Source organism: Cyanistes caeruleus, chromosome 4 (assembly GCF_971803275.1).
Source record: "Cyanistes caeruleus chromosome 4, bCyaCae1.hap1.1, whole genome shotgun sequence".
Taxonomy (NCBI): Eukaryota; Metazoa; Chordata; class Aves; order Passeriformes; family Paridae; genus Cyanistes; species Cyanistes caeruleus.
In genome coordinates this window covers 55,783,554-55,807,984 of record NC_141704.1, presented here as the reverse complement: position 1 = coordinate 55,807,984, position 24,431 = coordinate 55,783,554, and the positions used below count along the sequence as shown (strand labels likewise).

Sequence of the window (24,431 nt, the reverse complement as noted above, 5' to 3'; positions counted from 1 at the left end):
TGATGACCTGCAAGGACAGGTGATTCTCTGCAGCCTTTCCTTCACTTCTTGGGAGAAAACAGTATGACTAGGAAAAGTGATGCTGGTGAGGGGTAAGCAGTGACATTGCAACAAAAGTATCAGTTTGAAAAAGGTTTTTCAGCAGAATTCCAACCCTAATACCTGCCTGCTTGCCTGTACAAATGTATTTATTCTGCTGCTAAAGTCAAATGTGTACTTAAAATTGTTTCCAAATGAAAACACATTTTTCTCTTTAAGTGAGATTCCTCTCAGCTTCCAGTTTATCCAACATTACAAAAACTATTTCAACAAAATTTAAGTGTTCTGATACAAAAAGCTTGAGTCTCGTTACATTAACAGTTTCACCATTGGTTCATAGTCTGGAGACACACCCTAGTGATTCCCCATGAGGGACACTGCAGCCAGCTCTGAGGCCCGCAACATAAAAAGACATGGACCTGCTGGAGCAAATCCAGAGGAGACCACAAAGATGCTCAGAGGGCTGGAGCACCTCTGCTATGGAGCCAGGCTGAGAGAGCTGGGGTTCTTCAGCCTGGAGAAGAGAAGGCTCTGGGGAGATGTCAGAACACCTTCCAGTGCCTCAGGGGGCTACAAGAGCTGGAGAGGGACTTTTTACAAGGGTGTGGAGTGATAGGACAAGGGGTTGACTGCTTTCAGCTGGAGGTCGGTTTGGATTGGATGTTAGGAAGAAATTCTTTACTGTGAGGGTGGTGAGAGCCTGGCACAGGTTACCCAGAGAAGCTGTGAATGTCCCATCCCCAGAAGCATATGCACAGCCAGGCTGTAAAGGGCTTTAAACATTCTCATCCAGTGGGAGCTGGAACTGCATGATCTTTAAAGTCCCAACCCAAACCATTCTGCTGTTCCAAGGACATGAATGATCTCCCAGTCCTGTGCAGGGTTTATGTCAGTGTGGTGCTACTCACACTCTGATAGCATCCTGACAATCACCTGAGTTACCATAACCATTCATTTGAAGTACCCAAACTGGCTGGAGATAAAATGAGAGGAAACTGAAAAGTTACATTGCACTGAAGGAGTTCAGTGCAAATACAATGCAAGTCATGTTCCAGTTCACTACTCAGAAAAACAGAAAATGGCTGCTTAAGAAAGTATGACTCAATTACCATAATTTTTAACTTGGCAAGTTTGATTTTAGACAGATATATGGTGCCAATGAAAAATTACTTTTGCATCTTCAGAGCACTGAGACATCTGCTGTTCACAAAGTTGCTCATTAAAGAGCTGCCAGAACTTCTTTCAACCCTCAACCCATCTTTTCTCCTTATCAGTAAAAGGCAATTCCCACTCCCAAAAAATCACAAAAACAACACAAAACAAGAAAAAAAAAGAGAGAGAAGGAAAATAAGAGGAGAGCAACTGGCATTTTGCTGAATTTTGAAGTATAGGACTTCAGACTTTTCATATCACCTGAGAGTGATGAAACCATGATGGCATTGGCTCATTTGACATTTTCTCTCGCTGCTAAATAAACTGAACTGCTCAGAAAGCTCAGATTTGTTCTGATTTAAGCTTCAGCATTCCCAAAATGGAATTCTTCTGTCCAAACAGGCCCAGATAATGTTCATTATTTTAGACTGACATTCAAACATATTCTATGAACACACAGATTTAGATACACACCACCACCCCCATCTTAAAGGGGATTTGGTTAAGAAGGACATTAGTACCCAAAAAGTTGTTTCCTCTCTTAGCTCAGTTAATGAACTTAGTGTCACACACTGACAGTGATATAATGCTGTCGATAAATACACCACTACTTTGGAGGAGGTTACAAGGCTGGTTTGTTGGTTTTGTTTTTTTAATTCATTGTGTGCCATTACTAAAACTCTGCAACCTCAGAATTCTCAACAACATACAACCTTTTTACAATATTATAAAAAAAAAAAAAACAACCAAAAATTGTTATCTGCAGCTACAGATTGAGGAAGAATGAAGATACAAGTACTTTTCATGCTGCTCTTTGAAAGATTTTACTGCAAGATTCAAACCATTACATCTGAAAGATATGAAGCAGTTATTTTCTTCATAATTCATTCTTTTGAAGAACAATATAAAAATCTTGGAAATTAGCTATCAAAAAATCTTCAGTTTTCCTCAATTTTACAGTACTATCCAGGGAAAACTCCATCAACTGCAGGCAGATAGTAAACAAGAGATGAAACACAGGGTCAAGCACATTTTTTCATTAAACTTTCACCACCATTTCCTACTGAAGACTACAGGCTGCAGAGACTGTTTCTAATTAACAAAGCACAGGTCTGGCACTCTTCAGTATTTTTATGAATAACATCAGCAGCTACAAAAGCTCTGAAGAGAAATGAGACATAGTAGAGGATGAGCAAGTCACCACAAGTCTCTATATGATTCTTTGTCAGGAAAGAGCAAACATAATCCTTGGATGTATAGAAATGAATTAGGAAGCAAGAATGCAATTTTTCTCCCCAAGCAAGGTATTAACTGCACAGATGTAGGATTAAGCAAGAGTTCCAATAACTCACTTAAAAAGGACACCAAAAAATCAGGAGATGATGCAGAGAATTACAATTCTGTCTCAAGGTTATGTGAAAATTCAGCACTGAGGATAAGAAGCTCACTCTGTTTTGGAGGTGAAAGCTGATAGCTGGATGACATGACTACAACATCAAATAAAAAGAAAAAGGAAATAAGAAAATCACCTCTGGCAGAAATTTAAATGTCCTTGAGGCTTTTTAGTCAAGCAAAGCATATAAAAAGGGAAATTTTCAGCTATAATTTAAATTTAAACCAAACACACTGAAATCTGAGATTAAGTACGGAGCTTTTAACCAGAGGGAGTTAACTACTAAAATTAATTGCCAAGGAAACAGTCAAGTCTGCCTTTTAATTTCTTCCCATGCAGACTGGATGCCTTTTCACAAGATGCCCACAAGACAAATGCAAACCAAAAGGCTCAGCACAAAGCTAAAGGAGAGTTATACTCCAGCTCTTACTCCTCAGGTCAGACAAGCCCTAAGCACTTTTTAACCCTTGCACTCCATGAATTTGTTCATCCAGCCAGGAGCAAATCTGAATGGCGCAGCTCTAAGTACTTCAGATAGGATTTATCTTCCCCCAACATGAAGTCATCTAAAAGTTTCCTGCCCACCCTAAACAAGCCAGGAGCTCCTCACAGCAGAAGCACTTCCAGAAGTGATCTCTTGCAGTCCAACTGTCTGTCCCTCCTTCGACCTAAGGTAAGGGGGGAGCCCCAAAGGCTACTCATTTAACATTTGGGTGGAAGACGGTGAGCAAAATGAATAGAAGCTTCATGCCAGGATGGAACACCATTAAAGACAGAAGCATGAGCATGGTTGCTTATTTCAATAAGAGCCCATGAAGACAAACACAAAAATTTAAATACCCCTTTGCGTATGTAAAAATAGCTAGTGAAGGAACATTTCCTCTTTTAAAACAATCCCATTAATTTATTTGCCACTTAAATAGTCTCTGAATACAAGCCAAAGAAATATTTTGGAAAATCTAAACAGCTGTGCATGATGCAGTTTTCCAGAGATTTACTCCAGAGACTTTAGAGAGAAAATCCTAGTAATTGGAAAAAGAGGATAAAGCCACTAAAGAGCAAGAAATTAGAGAGACTAAAATGGCACAGCAGGAAGAAAGGAGAGACAATACACATGCATCAGCAATTATTTGTGATTTAAAACTATGCAAGAAGCATGTTTTATATGATCCTTAGAGATCATTTCAAAGGACAGATACAGGGTATTACAATTTTGAAAAAAGAGCATGCTAGAGGTCTCTCTTTGATCAGAGGAAGTTAAATAAAGCAAGGTCTGAAAGATGGAAATGATGCTTATCCATTAAGCCCACTTCTGTCAACTGTCCCCTGTTTTTGAGGGCACATTTCTGCACCCATGCAGAGAAGGCTCTCTAATTCCAGTCCCTGAGCTTTGGGATACAGCTACAATTAAGGAAAAAAAGGGGGAAAAAAAAACCCGAGACAATGTCACACCCACAAAAATCCACACATTTCTTAGAGCCCTTGAACATATACATTTGTAGCCTGAAAAGAATGACAAGATGATAAGCTGACACTGAGCACACAAACTCTCCTCTCATCTTTTGAGAGGCAGCAAAAAATTCAGACAATGCAGTAAACAACATTGAAATGCTGTCAAGCCAGAGGTTAGAAAAATTGCCTGCTGGTGTTTACAAAGACCTGCTAAAATAGAAATTAAACCAGTATGAATTTACATTTAATTTGTACCTCCAGTATTAATGGCCTCCACAGTGCCCCCTGACATACAAACCTAAACAATAATTTGGAACAACAATTGCATTTTAAGTTTCTATTAGCAATTTGATCCATCCAGGCAAGTAGTAAGGACAAGACTAGAATTTCAAGCTTCCCTATAGACTCTTTTAAAATACAGGTCTAATTAATGGAAAATAAAACAAAATCATAACCTGGCAGTATAATTTCTACTAGGAATGTCCTGTCTTATCAAGATTTTTTTTTTAGTAAAAAATATATGCTAATGTAACTGCAAAAGGATCATTCTTTTCAACACAATTTCCACTGAATCAGAGCCACTAGCACAGAGATTTGCTGCTGGGCAATAACCCTAAATATTTGTAAGCATTCAACTCTGTTTTATTTCACAGAAATCATCATAAACTTAATAGCCTGTGCTATCCTTAAAGACCTTACATATTTTATATATACACGTAGGCAGAAATAAATGGAACAGAACATAAAAGGCTGAGGCCTGAAAACCAGGCTACTCTATGTTTGTAACAAATTTTGCACCCTAAAGCATCAGTTCAAATCTCTTTGAAGACCATCCATGATGAACTGAGAGATGCATCCAGAAACTTCTTCAGGCAAGGGGAGATACACAACCAAAACCTTTACCAATGAACTCGAGTCCTTTGGCCAACCCATCCAGCACCTTATAGAATACAGAAGCCTCGTTTATCAGATTAAGGCAGGAGAACGCAGTAGGGAAACACCATCAAAATATTTAATTTCATATACTCAGTCCTGTAGAGCAGGCTACAAATGTTCAGATTCATGCATTACCTGACACAGAAACATCACTAAATTGTCAGTTGACAAGCAGGAAAGTCAATCTCTGTTTCAATTCTATCACATATCTGACACTTGGTTAGCCCAGGGGATCACTCAGACTACAGCCAAAATAAAAGCATCATTTTGTGCTGAAATTACCAAGTCTTCTCTTCCACTGTTGTCTTTCTTTCCCTCAGAAAAGAAAATAAAATTTCTGACATTTTAGGATTCTATGCTTAGAATTTTATGGGAGAGTTAACAAGGAAAAAAAAATTTGACTTCTCTAAATACCATTCCCAACAGATAAGAAAGTCAGAGTTTGCCCCTTCCCACACAGCTCAGAAAAAGGAATTTCAGAAGCTCAGTTACCACCCCCAAGTTACAGTCCCACTGCTGAACTACCAAAGCTGTAGAACAGAAGAAACAGCATTATTTAAGACCTTACTTACCCAGGCAGGGCTGAGACTTCTCCGGTGCCTTTCAGGAGACACCAGCAGAAGCAGCACATTTCACACAGCCAAGACAGACACACAGCAAAGAGAAAGGCTGTGGTGACTAGGCCGCTCCCACAGCCAGCACCTCCAACCACACAGGAAACAATACAAAGTCAGGTAAATACATACTGATAAAAACATAAAGTTTCTTCCCGAGGTAAGCAGGACTCAAAGCCCTAAAGAGACTCCCCAGATACCCCGGGCGAGCTAAACCCCACTGCCCTGGCACTCAGCCGCCTGCAAGGAAAGGCCAAGCCAACCACTCTCCATGAGTGCTCTCCTCCTCTGAGGGGGAAATGGGGCTTTATAGGGCAGTGCTGTGAATTCCTATTGTGATATTGGCTTTTTCACAAGTATTAAGATGAATGTTTTATGTTAATGCTTTTGCTATGTCTTTTGTTTTTCTCCTGCTAGTGAGGTTTAAGCATAGGTCAAGAAGAATTTTGAATGTTAGGGCTATGTCCCTCTGTACAAAGCAAGATAGCCCCAAAGGACAAGACAATGGGGCCCAGGCTGTTATCAGCACTGACTGCTTGCAGAGGAAGGAACCCCAGCCCAAATAAAATGGTGATCAGAAGAAATCAAACTTCTATGGCACGTGCTCTAAAAAGGTGAAACCAGGGAGTGGTCATGCAAAATACTTCTTGGGAAAGTTTGAATATGCATTAAACCCCCACAGCAGGATGGGATAAAAGGTGCGTTCCAAAGATACCAGGTGTGCTCTTGGCAACGCACCAAGGCACCCGGCCATTACTCTTTGCTTTATTTTCTGTCTCTTATTGTCTTTATTAAACGTTTTAAAATTTAACAGGAGAGCGAATCTCGTTTTTTACAGCGGACACAGCTAACCAGCACAACCTCGGACAGCAAAATCGACAGCCCCCTTCGTTAGCGTGAAGCCATTTTCAGCCGCAGCAAGAGCCGGCCCGGCAGCACCGCTTCAGGTTGAAGCGGAGCAGAGCAGGCAGCTGGAGAGATGGTCTACCTCATTTCTCCACTGCAAGCACGGCAGGGCTGTTTGTTTATTTGTTTCAACCTCCCTGAAGCATAAAAAACCTTCAGCATAAGCATAGCAGACCCTGAGCCAAAGCTTAATCACAGCTCTTGTGCTGTCAGCTGGCCCTTATTGAGCTGGCCCAGCCTTCAGGGACACACAGCTGAAGCAGACAGACTGCCTGAAGCTTTCAAAACCAGCTGCTCTCTACTTTGCATGGCACTGAAAACATACAGATCAAAGCAGCAGTTACCAACCCTGGAACTCTGGTGTGAAAACTAAGGCAGGGAAATAGTTCCCTGAATATTACTTAGGATCAGACTGTAGCTTTTTAATCAGAATCCCCATGACTTCTCTGTTGTAACCACAGGATATCTCTGCCCCTCGAGACCTTGCTTTCCCTTCTACTTTATAGCCTATTTTATTTCACAGCTGATCCTGTTGCTAAGCTATGCACATTAAAAAAAAAAAAAAAAAAAGGATCCCCTACATATATCTTTTCCACACAAAATGACTGAAAATTTTTAGTTAAGGACTGGAGACTTTCCTTTTCACACGATTTTTTTCCAGAATTTAATTAAAGAACAATCAGCAGTGGAGGCAATGAGGAAGACCTCCATAAGTAAGGGTCAGTAAGTAAAGGCAGTAATCCCTTATTTTGGTAAAACAGCAGCAGGAATAATGTGTATGACTACAGGATTAATTATCCCTGTGCTCTCATGGTGCGACTTCAGGGAGAATGAGACTACCTGGTCTCTTTAAATTGCTGTAAATTCATTCCTGTAAACGCCAAATGCGCAGACAAACTGGGTCAGACTGGTTTTCTTCAGACTCTCCAAAACAACCTCTTATCCTGAGGTGCTCTCCCTCGGAAAAATGCTGTCAAAATTCAATGTCTCTTTAGTTATTCCTGCATGCAGAAGATGGGGGACCCAGCCCTAACAGCACATGGGTGGCTTCATCTCCAGCAAGGCACCCCGCAATGCAGCAGAAGCCACCAGCAGATTTCACGTACACATGTATACAAATTCTCCTGTCTCATGGCATGTTTGGCACTGAAACTGTCACCTTACTCAGTACTGAATGCCTGTGAATTCAAAATGAGCTTCTTCGTGCCTGTGTAGCTCTAATCAAAGATGTTATCACTCAGGACTTGTGGGAACATCTGTGTTATTCATAAATTATGAACTAGACTTCTTTAAGCCGTGGTAATTACTACAGGTATGCAGCACTATGCAGAAATGTGATGCTTACACAGCCATGCTTCACTAAAATGTCAATATTATAAAGCCTGTAACTGATTAGATTATTCTGGATGGGAACTTTAGCACATATAAAACAAGGCAGCTCTTTTTGATGCTGACAGAGGCAGCACAATTTACCAACTCTAAATTTTTCTGCTGCTTTCTTGTCCTCTGTTGCATCCATTACAGAGCATGATTACCTGCACATCTTATGAAGACTATCCTAGAAAATAGTCTTGCAATGCAGTTCGCTTTCATTCACAACTCTCTAAAAGTATTTAAAGACAGGGGAAATATTTTGGAAATGTGTTACATCATTATGGCCCAAACAAATCAAACAAATAAAAACTGTTGCAGAAGATAGAAATAATATTTTAATTAGAAATTAATACCTACAGCAACCTTTTCCCCACCCCGTATTTTTTCAAACTCCTTTGTACTGCTATTACAAAGAAGGTAGAAACCCACTGACTCTGAATGACACAGATATGTACACAGAACTGATAGCCTGGGAAATAAAAAAGGCTTCAATTGGAACTGAAAGGCAGTAACACAATTTATTTTAAATTGCTTTAAGCTTAATTTAGAAACTGTTTCATTTCAGTCAGTTACAGATGCAAGCCTAACTTGTAAATTACAGCCAAAATTACTGTGACCACACATATAACAGCGACTGCTGCAAACTAAGATTTTTACATTTGTTTGAGATGCCCTCTCATTCCAGTTCCCGCTGACATTTAAATACTCCCATAAATCAGTGTGCATAGAGACAGAGAAGATAGGGGAGTTGCTGTTTATTTACTGTTGTTTGATGAGGGAAGGAGAACCAACATTGTCTATTTTGTCTCTTGGTAGTTGTGGTTCAGAGCCCTCACAGAACAACCCAAATTACAGCCATGGCAGACCCTGTGTATCTCAGAGGGAAGGATGTACCTTTCAGGGATCCTGTTGGTCCAGGGGTATCTATCTGCCCTCTTAATGCTGTTTGTTCCTGTAGGACAAGAGGCCTGCATATGTCCAAGTTTCATATTTACATTATAATTATTACTGCATAACGAGGAAAAATAACATACCCAGCACTCTCCATCAAAGATACAGTTAAACAAACCCTTAGTTCATAAGGGTTCATAAAAACAAAACCAAATAATTTATTGTGTTCATCTAACATCAGTATCCCAGCTCCAGCTAGTTCAGGAGGTGTTCCAGAGTTAAAAGTGAATTCTGCTGGGGACAATCCAGCGTGCAGCCTTGTCTGGTGGGATGTTCCTTTCATAAATCTGACCTCTTGGTCTACATTCCTTTATTTCACCTTTTTGGATGTGATAAGGGAATTCAAACAGAGAAGCAAAGATCCTCCATGGATTTCATATGTAAACTGTGAGGTTTTAAGCCACTTTTAAGAACTTCTCTACTTAAGACTCAGACTCAAACCATAGCAGAAGAGTAAAAGACTTCTGGAGGTCATGTGCATTTCAGCATGGAAGGCAAGCCAAGTTCAGAAACACAAATTTAGGCCTAACTATCCAGGGCAAACACGGAGCAATTCTTATCCTGTTTCCTATGGAGGTACTTGAAACATCTTGATGGCAAATTATGACCAAATCTGACTGAAGAATATTGATTGCAAAGGTGATTAGTCTCTCCTACCAACTCTGTAAAACCAGGCAGCCAATGGGAGCTATCTTGATATTAAATTCCTCCTCCCCACAAAAAAAGCACTAAGAATGTTAATTTTTCTTTTCAAAAAGTAATATGCAATAATTTCATGAAAACAGAGGGGTTTACATCTCATAAAATTAACAAGAAAACCAAACTACAAACCGCACTGCGAAGACACCAGGTCATTTTTGACTCAGAAGGCAGAGCACAATGTACTGAGCCACCAGTGCTTCCAGTCTGCTGCCAAGTCCTCCCATCAAAAAACCTTACAGTTCTGGGAATGTATTAATGAAGTCACTGTCAGAGTTGTGTGACTTGACACTATGAAGAACCAACTTCCTTGCCAGCATAATTCTCTTGATTTCAGGAGAGGTACTGCAGGAGAGAATTCAGATCATAATTCATAGTGCTGTCATGGAGTCCAATATTTTTATTGAAAAAAACAACCTGAAAAAATATTCATTGTATTTGGCTCTGCATGCCTAGTGAAAACAGATAAAAATCACATTCTGTATTAGCACCAGTGCTTTTGGCTGCAGGCCATGACATGATCTTTTTAAAAATAAACTGACCACCAGAAGACATTTTGGGCATGAATATGTTAAAACACAAGATTCTAGAGTAATTACTATGGTTACCAGAGTAGAAATAGAAAATGAATTTAAAAATCAATTCAGGGATGAATGCCCTCCCCATTAGATACAACCTACCAAGGATACTTGCATTCTTGCATTGCCTAGTGGAAGCCCAGTACTGTAATCCCCTGAATCATGATTGACATTGTGAGATTCTCAGTAAGTCATCTTCACCATCATGACACTAGCTGTCAGCTTCCTTAAAATGTCAGTTTTGTGTTCATTGAAGGAAGAAGGTTCTTTTTAGTCATAGTAAAAAATCTGGAGGCATAACTTACCCTTGGATGCCTAAATTTAAATTTCAGAGTCATTGCCATCTTTTTTGGCAGAGGTCTGGCAAAGGATAAAAAGAAAGTTCTGAAAGAAGTCTCTGAAGGCCTCTACAGTTCAGCTTCCTTGACATTTGGGAAAGAAGATGGACAGGAGGAGCCTTCAGACCTCGATGAGCCATGTGGACAGGAGGATCTGTGTCACACCGTTCCTTGCAGTGTGCTCCCACCACTCAGAATCTCCCTGGCCAGATGCCACCCCTGCTGCCAAGGGGATGAGGAACAGCTGTTGAAGGACTGTGATGTGACAAAGCAACCAAATGCTTCATCCCACCTTTTGGGCCCAGATGGCACATGGGTGAAGGCAGGGTTCAGATCCACCACCATCTCATACACATCTGGAAACAAGAGCCTACTTCTTGCAGCTGCAGCAGCTGGATCACCCTGGTCCAGCATAGCACAGCTGCTTCTGTGTGTGCCACACATGAACTGGGTGAGAGCAACCAGGAGATCAGTAGTTTGCTTTTCTTCTTTTCACCTTATTAAAAATCTGGACAGTTGAAACCCACTACTAGTGAGAGGAGTCTTTAATCAAACAGGGGTCCATTGCATAAGAGCTTGATGTTACAACAAAAGATGCACAAACCAGTGAACCATCCAACAATTTGGTTTTGTGATTTTCCACCACTGCCTACACAAACAGAGCTAAAGGTTTGTGACAGCTGCTTGTGTTTCAATTATCTCTTTCAAAATCTCAAAGTTCAAAACCACATTCTAGAGAAGCAGCTTGGAGAAGGAAAGTATTTCCAGCGGCCCATCTACAGAAGAGGCCCCATTTTATTATTAATTACTGATACTGCCATAGAACCTAATTGTCCTAGCCAAGAATAGAGGCTCACTGTGTTCATTCAGAACAAACAGGAGGGCAAGGGCAGGCCTTGCCCCAAGGACCTCGCCCTCTACAAACTCCTGGTCCAAGCTCCACATTAACCACTGCCAGCTCTGCAAAAAGCCTCATCTAGTGCTCAACACACCCCATGAGATTTTAGCCAGCCTGAATTCCCAAAGAACTGCAAAAGTCACACCTCACAGATTTAAATGAAGATTTCCCACATATTCCCATTGTAAAGGTCATCCCACATGCTGGATCTCACTACAGTAATGCCTGTCACTTAACTTTTCCCCATGCAGCAATAGGAACAAGGGATACTTTGTGGGATGAGGCTACCCACAGACAGCAAGCAAGGAGAGGAGTGACGCATTCCTTGCAGGGAGAAGTGCCTGGAATTTGGTTTCTCCATACACCTAGCAATGAACAGCTAGGTGTATGGAAAGAGCAAAGGAAAAACCAAGCATTTCAACCAGCTGCAGGGATTAGTAAATGCTGATGTGAAAGTCTCAGCAGAGAAGTGTTGTGCTTCAGGAAGAGATAAGTGGGAAGGAGTAGGAAGACTGTAACAAATTGTGGGATGGCAGCCAGGAGCAGTCAGCTTCCAAAGGGGGGAACAGGAAAGCAGAAAGGGCAGCTCAGGGTGAGAGATGGGGATGTATTTCGGGGTCCCAGGTACATTCCACGTGCTCTTGTGGCAGGGGGAACCACAAAAGGACGGTACAGTCCACAGGGGACAAGGTGCTCTGATGAGGTGCTGATGATCTCTAAGGACAAGGGCTTTTGAAACATTGCCAAATAATGAACTGATAAACCAGAAAGTTTTATCTGAGTTTTTCATCCTCGTTCTTCCTTTAGTTTTGATTGTGATAAAGGAGCAAAACTACCACAACACCATTCCTAAATGGCCTTACTGGTCACCCTGGCACCAGTGGGAGACTGCCAGTGCACACCCTGGTCAGTGAGCACAGGGCAGTTGATTGCTTTGGCTTTCTGGTCGACCAGCTTTTTTAAATGGAAGGATTTGGAAGATAATGGATTGGGCTAAATATGAGAAAAATCCATGTTTTCCTTGTGAATTAGTCACAGATTTCCTTTGAAATCATGGCTGAACAACCTATCCCATCAAAGCTTCTGGACCTCTATTACTTATCTGTGAATTGCACTTATTATTCCTTAATACCAAATCCCTGACAAGGTCCCATTTCCACAGTAAATTCTCTAATCTTCTATTTATACGCCGGCAACTCATTGTGCCAGGCATCGCAGAATCCCCAGGTGTTACTGTCATGCAATAAACAACAATTGATTCCATCCTGCTGAGACTCAGTGTGCCAAACTGCAGCTCATGGAACCAGCAGCATTCTGAATTTTCAGGCTGTTTCTGCTTTTCCTGTGCTGTCACAGAGTAACGAAGAACTACACCTGCTTACTAACAAAACTACCTTTGAATAACTACAGCTGGCTTAAGCTGATGTTTTCACTACTCTGTGTGCAAGTGACACCTTTCAGACACACACGAGTAGTGGTTAATCATTCCAGCAGATTTTATTTCACCAGAGTCTCTGTGCACTAAAGACCCCAACCAATGTCAGTGCCCCTGGAGGGCTGGATGTGATACTCGTCCCTCTGGCAGCAGCCAAGGTCATGCTGACTCACTCCCTCTGGCTTTTCCCTGCATCCATCCAGTGCCAGAGCTCTGGTAAGTGCTTGACTATTCATTACATTGTCACTTGCAAAGCTGCAACTCCTTTCTCCACGGACAGCACAAACCATTGGACTGCAGGCTCCTAAAAGTGTTGCTTATCAGATTCTGGATGCCTTTTCAAGGAGTGGATTACTTTCTGCTACAAAAATAACTGATGGCAGGAGAAGAATCTCTGGTACAGGGTTTTGGGGCAGAATTCAGGATCCCCTTTCCCAAACCTGCTTCTTCAGACTGGAAGATTTTAACAAGCACATCCTTGAGTAATGGCAACAAAGCAGCAGCTCTCAGCACCCAGCCCAGCATCAGCTGGGGGTGCCTAACTCAAGCTCTCACTGGTTAAGAAACCAGGGGCCACATTTCAAGGAATATCTTGCAACTGAGAGACCTTTATAGAATAAAAAGTGAGCACAGCATGGTCTTCACCTGCAACTCTTCCTGTTATACCCAGGGAAAGGGTTATTTATACCCAAACAAGTCTGATTTCAAGTGTCTTCCCATCAGTCTAATCTGCTACAAAAGCAAATTCAACAAACATAAAAACACAGGCATGATTCTGAGTCAGCCCAGGGAACTGCGAGTAAAGTACTTTTCAAACACAAGTGCTAAAACTATAATCAAGGTATCACTGCATTTTGTATTCTTGCATAAACATCTCTCCACAAGCAAGTAGACAGAAAATACTTTAAATTACAAATAATGATGCAGCATTAAATAACTACATCAAAAATATTTAAAGCCCAGAGACTATGTGTGTATCACAACAATCACTCAGGTATATGATCTGTAATTTCAAAGTATGTGGGCAAAAAGAAGTCACATAGTTTTCAATGCAAAGTTGCTCAGCCTGCTTAATAAAGCAAACCCAATGTTTCCCAATACAAACAAAATACAGATTTTGGGGACAAATTTCCAAATGTGATAATTCACTTCTAATACTTTCACATGGATTTCATTTTGTGAATAGAAAGCATCTAAGAATCTACAGCATAACTGTAACATTAAATTCAGCACACTTGGAAAAAATGTAGTCCCTCAACTGTATTGTTCCAGATTTGCTACTATTTTTACACAGTTGAGCTTACAGGATCTTAAGTGAAAGTTTTGTTATTATCAGATGGCAACCATCAGCCATTATCTGGCAGAGAAATTAAAAGCTTACCTAATGCCCAAGAAATGGAATTACCTAATGCCCAAAGTAATGTACTCCTAACAATGCCATGAGACTCCATCTCCTTTATTGGTATACACACACAATTATATTCCATCTAAATTCTGTTTCTCTTCTCTAATGTTATTTATCATACACTTTATTTCCAGAGGAGTCCTTGGTACCATATCCTTACAATTTACTTTAAAATTTGTCACCAAAGACCCAGATTTATGACCAAGATTTTATGGATTAGAAATTGATCTAGTGCACATTTTTAGCTTACTGCAGATAGAAGATCCATGTCAGCTGAACACTGTTTCCTTCAGATTTCTGCTGTGTTCTGTGTTTGGTTGTGGGGGCTTTTTCACCTTGTTCTTACACATTTGGGGCTGGTCAAGTGCATGCACATGAGCAGTCACAGCAGCTTAGCAGAGTTATGACAGCTCATTAAACTACAAGAACAAGATCACATGCTTGAAACACAATAATTATCATTATGCCAGTTCTTCCTACTTTGGTGGGAAGAAATTTGAATTCTCAGGTTGTAACACATTTTATCATTTGCATCTTGATGACAGTTCTGTTTGACAGTGGGTGGTAGACAGAGATTCAACAATAAATCATTTCCCCCTTTTATCTTTGACTTACCCATGGAGGCAGGACTTCATCATTGGTCTTCGAGTCATACTTGCTAGAAATTACCCTTAGGCACAACCCTGAATTGAGGGTATATTGTTAGAGATAGCACTCTTCACATGGAATGCTTAAATCCAACCTTTCCTAACTGTTTGTAGGTGGCAATTGCAAGCAGTTAGCAAAGAAACAAAGGACAATGCAAATGTTCCCTTCAACTAAACTCAGGTGAGCTCTGCATGTTTGCCATTGCTGTGCAGTCACCTGGAACTACCCAGAACCATGCAAACTTTTAATGCTTTGTAAAAACTCTATGAGGAATTCAGGGTATGAGCAAAACTCTTCCTACTCACCTGGGAAAAAAAAAAAAAAAGCCCCACAAGCTTGTCTTTATTAATACTACTTATTATAGGAGCTACAAGCCACTGAGAGCACTTACTTAATAGAAAGAGTCACAGATTCAAGTTGGACAATACAGTTGTTGCTTACCCACCAAACCGAGAACCAGAGGCAATGACTGCACAGATGCTTTAACACAACTGTGAACTCTCCATCTGCCTCCAGACCAAATGCTCCAGTTCTCTTAACAATCAAATGCCAAAAGGTGGAGAGTTCTACTTTCCTGAGCAGGGCAGGATTCAGTGCAGTTTGGCATCCTGCACCTTGCCTTGTGGCTGTGAGTAGACAATACTCCAGTCCTGAGAAGACAAAACCCAAATCATGCTGTGTTCATGTTTGGCCAACAGCCAAGCTTTTATAAATTAATTATTTCACCAAGCCACCTGTTCCCTTTGCCTGACCCAAATTCCTATCTTTATCCTTAAAAGATTACTTCTGTCTTCCTATCTGCGCTTTACAACTATTAGGAGCAGAGTTTCCCCCTCTAAGTATCCAAAACAGAAGTTAAAACTGCAGCTGTTAGCAGCTTCCAGCTTCCCTCCGTGGGAATTAGTCATTAGCCAGTGATGACAAACATAACTTTGCAGTTCATTCTCAGTACACTGACATTTAAATCCATCCCGAGTGACTAAGGCATCCAAGGAAAGCCTCTTTGGTGCTAACAGAGTATAAATCAAATGCACAGCACTGCCCCTGCTACCTGTGAGCTCTGAGACATCACAGAATTAAAAACAAACAAACAGACACCAGAAAAACCCAAACCACCAGGAAGTGAAATTTATGTAATTCAGCTGGAATGTCCCCAGAGGCGGTTAACTGAAGTGAAAGGTGACCAGCTGATAAATGAGGATGTCTTTCATGCTTCTTGGCAAAGCACAGTGTTGTCTCTATCTCTGCTAGAGAACTACTCACTGATCAAAAGGTCTGAGTGCATTACCTAACCTCCCTGGGCATCAGTTGTCTGGGCTTAAACATACAATGTTTTCTTTTTTATGGTTTTAAACCATACAATGTTTTCTTTTTTTAAAAAGGGGGTTGAGTTTCCTAAGGCCTTATGGAAATGCATTCTTTCTATGCATCCACACAGCCAATCCAATTTTAAAGCTGCCCAAAAAGTGATTTTCCAAGGATGATTTTAATGGTGACGCTGCTACAAAGCATAGGGGACAAAACCTTGGTTGTTTCATTTTCAGTCCATGCTAAAACAACATTTTGAAGTATTTCTAGGAACCCCTCATGTCCTTACAATATCTGAGTGTAGTATGGAAGGCCTAGTCTGCCAAAAATTGACAGATTTCTTATATTCACAAAATGACAAAAAGGCTCTTTAATATAAAAAATTCAGTTCAGCATTTCAGAAAGCAGCAAATGAACACTAAGTAAGATATAGGGCAAAGACTGAAAAAAAAAAAAGTATAAGTACATAAACCATCATGAATAGGAGACAAACACTGTACAAGAATGAGAATGAGGCTGCAGACAGAGAGGAAAGAACCCCAAGAGAGATGAAGAAAATGGGGTTGGAAACATTTCAGTCTTAGTGAAAGCCTTTTGATTTCTCATAGGTCTGTCCCAAAACCATAGATTTAGGACAGTGGCCTGCTCCTTCTTTTAACTACCAAGTTAATTAAACGTTGACAGTGAAAGAAATTTAGAAATACAAATATTATAACCTCAGAATTACTTTTAATACTACCCTCTGCAGAGAAGTAGAAAACCCAACAAAACACTAATCTGCAACCTAGCTTAATTTCTAACTGCCTACTTCAGCTTTAGGCACCTGCCCTTGCTCAGGCACATTTTTCACCTTCTGACTAGTTCCAGCTAGTTCTATCTGTAGCTGGTCTGTACTCACAGACTGCATTCACAGTACAGTACAAAAAATTGCTGGTTTCTCCTCATAATTATCTGCTGTGAGCGATGCAAGTGATAAAGGGACAAAGGGCACATTCATGTCTCTACATGCTATATCAGTTCCTCTAAATTAGGAAAATACTCTCTCTCCTCCCACATAAAATGAGTGTTTTGGATTTCTCAAGGAAATGAAGAAAGAAGAGGGCTATGAAAGTCACAGAACAAATGTAAGACAGTTCAGCAGAAATGAATGTATGCTTTTCAGTCTCTGCCATTATAATTTAAAATCATCCCTCCCAAAAAAAAAAAAAATTACAGTACAGAATTTTACTGAATTAAGCACTACCCACTCAGGTATCAAAGAAAAAGGGAAGGGAAAAAGGGAAATAAAGCTATAACAGAGGCAAAGCCCTACAATGCAGCAGAGACGCAAGGGAAGCAGGAGCAAGCGGTGATTTCGATTTTACTCTCATTGTCCAAATGGAGAAAACACTGATGCAAAAACATAAGGGAGAATGAAGTACTGAAGAAAAAACAAATTCCATCTCAAGAAGAAATCTCTTCTAGAAATACTCAATACAGCCAGAAAAACACACGAATTTGCATGTATTTTCCTCCAACTGCATAAGGTATATAAAAGTTGCCCAGGTGCAAATTCACTCTATCTGACTTTGAGAATGCTCCTCATTTTACCATGATAAATGCTCACAAATTACTGTTTTATGCCAAATCTTATTTTCTCCACCATTGTTTTGCCCCTCTTGCACTTTCCGTAAAGCCAGGTGTTCGCCCTGAATGCTGCTGTGCACACAGACTGCACACACACACCCTAAGGAAGAAAACCCACAAGGCAACACAGAAGGGAAGGAAAAGTATTTCACCTAAAAGAAGGTGAAAAGATGATAGCAATTTATTTCTTTTCTAATCCACTACAAAAAGGCCTTATTCCAAACAGATGTGGACCTTCAGATTAAAATCTCTCCCGTGACCCCATATTTTACACTTGTAAGCCTTACACAGGAAGTTCATAATATTAATGTCTGGCTCACCCATTAACACCTCAATCAGTCATATCAGATTTGATTCAAGATTAGATTAGATTGGTAGATTAATTCTATATTTCCTAGCAAATCTATGGAAAATTTACTTTTCCATGACATAAAATCCAGTTGTAACTTCCATTTATCTCTGAGGAGTTCTATCCAGATGACTGATGCAATCAGAACTGCTCAGATTAGAAAGAGATTTATTTGATGAAAAACTAAAATGAAGAAAATAATTTAACAATTGGAAGAAAACAAACTGAAGTCTGTTTAGATTTATTTTGTGAATATGTGAGCCCCCAGTGTTGAAAGCTGACCATCCCTGCTAAAGGGCTGGCTATTATAGGAGGACTAATACTGCATGTTCATCTGTACTGGCTGCTAAGGATACAACACAATTTCTGAGAGCAACTGGGAATACAGGTCCCTGGGAAAAAAACCAAAAGGTTCATCTACATTTTTCTTTCCTTGCTGCCAAAGCTCCAACAATAGTCCTAAGTTCCTCTAACATGATTCCAGCTGCTTATGTTTTCTGAAGGCTAATGCACAGGATTCATTTCCTCTTGGAGGAAGCAATCCTTATGCAATTTGATGAGCATCTCTCATAACATCAGTACAGCAGCTCATCCTGTCCCCCTCTTCCCTCTGCATTCATTCCTCTCCTCGTGCTGACTTTTAGCAAAAGTAAAACAGTTCACTGGGAGGTATTATGAATCAGATGATGAAACCAATCTGGGTTACAGACAGCAACAGCCCCTCCTCGGTTATTTTTAACTGAGGTTAGTTTCCTACCCTGCTGTGACAGTATGAACAGTTGCTCAGCTGAGAGCCTGAACAGGGGCAGGAATGGCAGAGGGAGATGTAGGATTGTCTTGCTGAGAGATGAGCACATCAAACTCCGCCCTTAGTAACCCCAGGTCACTGCAGACTTAATAACAAGCAAGAGAAAATGAAATTCAAGCACGAAGTGAGGCTGTGGGCCTGCTGACAGTCACTGTTTCCAGGCAGGACATTACTGTGTATAGGGTAACTCACAGCAACCCAGCACCAAATTTAACTACGCACAGTGGGCATCCTTAAGAGGCTCTGCACTGCTCAAGGCCCCTTGCTGTCTGCCCCCTTTCTCCCCCAGTACAACCTCCTCTCCCAGCAGGACCAGCTCTGCACTCAGACCAGGTTCCTGAGGGCTGTACCCAGCTGTGGCTTGAAAAGTTCCACGGAAAGGGACTGCACAACCTCTCTGGGCAACCTGTGGGACTGCCCGTGCTCACAGGAAAAAAAGATCTACCTTAAATTCAGTCTGAACCTCTGTAGTTTCAATTTATGTCACTTATCTCTGGTCTTCCCACCCTTCACAGAACCACAGAACAGCTGTGGAAGGGACAGCTGGAAGTCAGCTAGTTCAACCTCCCTTCCTTGAGGGAAGGAGATTCCACAACCATTCGAGGCAACCTCTCTCAGTGCTCGGTCACCTGCACAGTAAAGAAGGTCTCCCTCATGTTAAGACAGAACTTGCTGTGCAACAATTTCTGCCCATTTCCTCTTGCCCTATTGCTCAGCACCACCAGGAAGAGCCTGGTCCATCCTCTTGACACCCTCCCTTTAGGTACTATTGACACCGATGAGGTCCCCTCTCATTTGTCTGTTCTCAAGGCTGAACAGACCCAGCTCCCTCAGCCTGTCCTTGAAAGAGAGATGCTCCTGTCCCTTCATCTTCATCACCCTCTCCTGGGCCCGTTCCAGGAGCTCTGTCTGTCTTGTCCTGAGGATCCCAAAACTGAACACTACACTCCAGATGTGCCTCACCAGGACTGAGTAGAGGGGCAGGGTCCCCTCCCTGCTGGCCATGCTCTTCCCAATGCACCCCAGGACAGCACTGGCCTTCTTTGCCACAAGGACACTTATCTGGCTCATGGACAGCCTGTTGTCCAGCAGGACCCCCAGCTCCTTCCCTACAGAGCTGCTTCCCAGCAGGTCAGCACCCAGCCAGGTGCATGGGGTTATCCCTCCCCATGATCCTTCACTTGCCTTTTCTGAATTTCAGAAGGTTCCTCTGCACCCATCTTTCCCATCTCTGTTGAGGTCCTTCTGAAGGGCTCACAGCCCTCGGGGGGATCAGCACTCCTCCCAGCTTTGTGTCAGCAGTGAACTTGCTGAGGAGGCATCTGCCCCTTCATCCAAGTCACTGATGAATAAGTTAAAACAATACTGGACCCAGTATTAACCCTTGGGGGACACCACTAGTGACAGGCCTCCAACTAGAGGTAGAGGGCACTTCTGCAAAAAGCCTGGCTCTGACATCTCAATACACCTTGTGTGTATGGACAGGCTGGTACTGGGTCCCTCACAGCCCTCTCCTTTCCAGGCTGAACAAGCTCAGCCCCCCTCAAAGGGCAAGTGCTTCAGCTCTTGACCATCTTGGTGGTTCTTTGCTGAATGCAGTCCAGTTTATCCATGCCTTTCTTGTATTAAGGGAGCCTAAACTGGATGCTGTTTTCTAGATGTGGTTTAATAATTGCCAGTTTGAAAGTGATAATCACTTCTCTGAATTTACCAGCTTTGCTTCTGCTGCTAAAGGTCCAGGATGCTGTTAGAATTTCCAGTGTCAGGACACATCACTATCCAACATTCAGCTTACTGTCCTCGAGGGTTCCCAAATCCTTTGCCACAGGCCTGACCCTCAGTCAGTCAGTCCCCAGCCTGTAATAACTGCATGTCCTCATCTCTGAGCTGGGTGTTGGGCAGCATGGCCCTTCTGAGTGACACAACATGAGCAGGTGCCAAGGATGTGAGATGTGGTGAGATCAGGATGAGATGCCTCATCCAACACAAGCCCACAGACGCTGTCACTGGAAGGAGGTGTAAAGATATACTGAGATGGCATCAGTTCACAGCTCCCAAGCTCTGCATTTGGAACACATTCAGCTCTGGGGAGAATTTAGAACATCTCAGTGGTATTTATGAGCCGCTTCACACTTTCCTAAGCATCCTGTGATGTAGACAGGTGTATATAAGAATGCACATTTAAGAGGGCTGTATTTGGGATATTTTTTGGGAGGGGTCTCCCCCTCTTACAACTTTTTTGGATCCAGAGAAATCCCACCAAAGGTACACTTCAAAGATGGAAGAGCCATAAGTGATTCAAGTAGCAGGAGGGTGAGAGGTTTTGGAGAACAGTGGGGGAGCTGGAGGGGCAGCGTCACTTCAGAAGAGAGGAGAGATGGAGATTGAGTCACCTGTGCTGAAACAGTGCATGGAAGAGCAGAACAGAAAAGAAGTTGCCAGAGCGACCTTCAGCTCCACTCCTCATAAAAATCCTTTCAGACACAGAGCAAGAATTACTTCTGGAAGCCCTATTAGTAAACTGAGTAAACACTTCATAATCATTTATACAACATTTCTGTGAGGTAAAGAAAACAAACACCTACCAAGGACAGGGCTACTCACCACTAGCCTGGTTTCCAATCATTTACCATGAATAACTTGCTTTTAAGTAAAGCAAGCACCAAACTGCCTGGAAATCAGCCAGTGCCATGTGCAACCTAGCAGAAGAGTTTGTCTCCATAGAATGAAATACATAAAAGCCAAGAAGCCATGTGAGATATTGCCTAAATTAGTCAGTCAGAGAGGGAGTCAAGGAGAGGAACACCTGCCACATTCATTATTTGATTCCCAAAGAGAAACCTCTGCTAGGATTTCCCAGGTCTAACTCTTGCGGAGTTGGACACCAAAGCCTTCCATCCCCATTTAATCATGAGCAGATGTGACTGATCTTTCCCTGCTTTAAAAACTTTATGGACCACCAGTGCCCAGTAGCTGAGCAGAGAATCATAGAATGGCTGAGGATGGAATGGACTCCCATGCTAAAGCAGGGACAGCAACAGCAAACAGGCAAGAAGATCAATATGAAGCCATTTTACACTTCCATTAAAATAAATAGTACTAACAATGCACATTATTCTTACAGCAAATGCAATGTGAACATGTAAGACCAGATACAATAAAACCACTGGAAGATGTTTTACATAAAATATGATGGTAATTAAACTCCCAAGTCAGCAAGACAATGAAAACAAGCTACCTTCAATCCCATGGCTAATAGCAACAAGTCCTAGTCTTTGAATCTTTATGGACTGCAGGTTAAAAGCCACATCAGCCAAAGTAACATTCTGAACGGGGCCCTAAAACTATAGTGTTTCACCAAAGATCCAAAATTCTACTAAATTGAGATGAAATTGATTGGAGAAAAAAAATTTTCAGACTGAAAAAAAACCAAACAACCCAAATCCTATGAAAATTAATTAAATTTTAAATAACAATAGTGGTTTTGTAACGTAAATTTATCTCATGGCCCAAAACTTCAAAATCTTGGGCAAAAAAGAGACCTCTGAACATAGCAGTAGAAACATCAGAGGTTGCTAAAACAATTCATATTGCAGGGTGGATAGCATCTATTCTGTACACAAGTATTAATATTTAATGTAATATATTATAATTTGCTTTTATTTCAACATCCTATAATGGCTTTAGTTTCCCATTTCACTCTCCAATGATGGAAATTATTATATAGCTGAGGTATGGCCATTTATATGGAAAAGGACTGCTGAAGTCCACTGGAGTTTTGGATAGCCAGGGAGGATGGGAGAAGACTTCAGATCCCAGTCTGCCAAACCATGGCTGAGTAGTTAAAGACAGGCAGCTTTTCAACTGACTAGTAAACACAAAGAAGTCCTAACAACAGAACACAAGAAATTAGTAATGAAACTGTTCAAAAATTAAGACTTGCCTCAAAAAAATGTTGACCCCAGTAACTGAATCTGTTCAGAGAAGATCTGCAGAAGGAAGGGCAATTGTCCTTACACAATCCTGGCCACCCTCTTGCACCTACTATTCTTTGGGAGTGGACAATTCTAGCACAAACCTGAAGCCTATGCCCCAATATGGCTTCAAAGAGGATAGAAATGCAGTGAAGTAAGAGCAAAGCACATTCCTGTTAGTCAGTCAGTCTTGGCATCTGATGTCCTACCACTGGGTAGCACGTTCTTGCAAGGGCCTGCCGGAGTAAGAACACAAAAAGCCTCCTCCACACATTTTGGATGGTGCTTTACTAGAACAAAAATGTGTCTTTGGAATTCTCTGCCCCCTTAAGAGCTTTCAGGCAGAACCCTACAGCTCCATGTCTACACTCCACAGGACAATTTGCCTGAACCACCTGAATTCCGTCTCACTGGTGTTGACAGAGGCACCATTTGCTTGTGTCTCACCATTACAGGTCTGACTTGTGCTGAGGGAACTGTCATAATGGAGGTGCTGACACAGACGTATTAGAAAACAGATTACAGCAACAGGAAGGGCTAAGAGAAAATTCTCCTTCACAGGGTGCATGTGCAGTAAGAATCAGTGTGGCTTCTGCTAGGTTAAAAGCAAGAAAGGTTAAAAGCAAGAAAACAATTGCTTGCAGACTAGGTGGGGGATGGAAGTTCCCTACCTGCTGCTAAGGAGAGCTCTGGAATTGAGAGCCCTGCGTCTGGATTGGGAACTGGAGAAGCTCCACTCTTGCTTGGTATCAGGCAAGCTACGGGATTTCTTCTGTTCCTCCCTCTGTGAATATCCCCTCAGAATCCACGCTGTGGCTGGCACAGCATGAAGGCATGGCCCCAAGGGAGATACTCTGGGCTGCACAGCATGCAATCCCACTGACTTCAAGGGGAGGTAAACAGGAAGAGAGTTTGTGCCCATCTTTAATTTCAATTAATTGCATTGACTAATCCCTCTAGTTTCATAATTTCAATTTGATTCCTTGCATTATCTCTTCTATCTGTGGCCATGTGCACCCATGTGTCATCCTGGCTTCTCATCAGTCTTCTTTCACACATGATTATGGTGGGATAACAGCTAGCTGTAGCTCTGCTTATCTCCTTCTTCATCTTCTTTTTTTTTTTCCCTAGAAACTGCACTGCACTTTCCCCTCTTAAATCTGTTCCTCTGTTACTGTCAGGTCATTTCAGACAGCACAGCCTTCATGCCACTGCCAAGTTATGCACCTCCATCCCTCACTCTGTGATTATTAGTTTCAAAGGTCCTGAGCCTACTCCACAGACCCAGGGGGGCAGGGAAGCAGAGATCAAGTTTAAGGAGATCAATAGGTTTTTCTGAAAAACAGCTTTATTCTTCATATTGAAAATATAATGTTCTCAACTCTTCTGGACACTGAACCAAGTCTGTAGAATGACTCATTTACCTGCAAGTAAAATGAAACCTTTATTTTATTAAAAATACTTCTAAAAGGGCATCAGTTAGTATTCTAAAGAATATAAACATAAAAATCTAAGCTTTTTAAGTGGATTCCCTCCATATGGAATATG

The 24,431-nt window shown here is 41.5% G+C and overlaps 1 protein-coding gene and 1 long non-coding RNA gene across 12 annotated transcripts in view; one reads left to right on the top strand and one right to left on the bottom strand.

The window, feature by feature from the left end:
* BICD1 (BICD cargo adaptor 1) overlaps nucleotides 1-24,431 on the bottom strand; it is a 164,976-nt gene that overhangs the window by 139,183 nt on the left and 1,362 nt on the right. The window lies entirely within an intron of this gene.
* Nucleotides 5,629-9,542, top strand: LOC111937445 (uncharacterized). The gene is made up of 3 exons (XR_015285642.1): nucleotides 5,629-5,706; nucleotides 6,004-6,284; nucleotides 6,425-9,542. It is a non-coding gene; the product is annotated as an uncharacterized LOC111937445 (long non-coding RNA).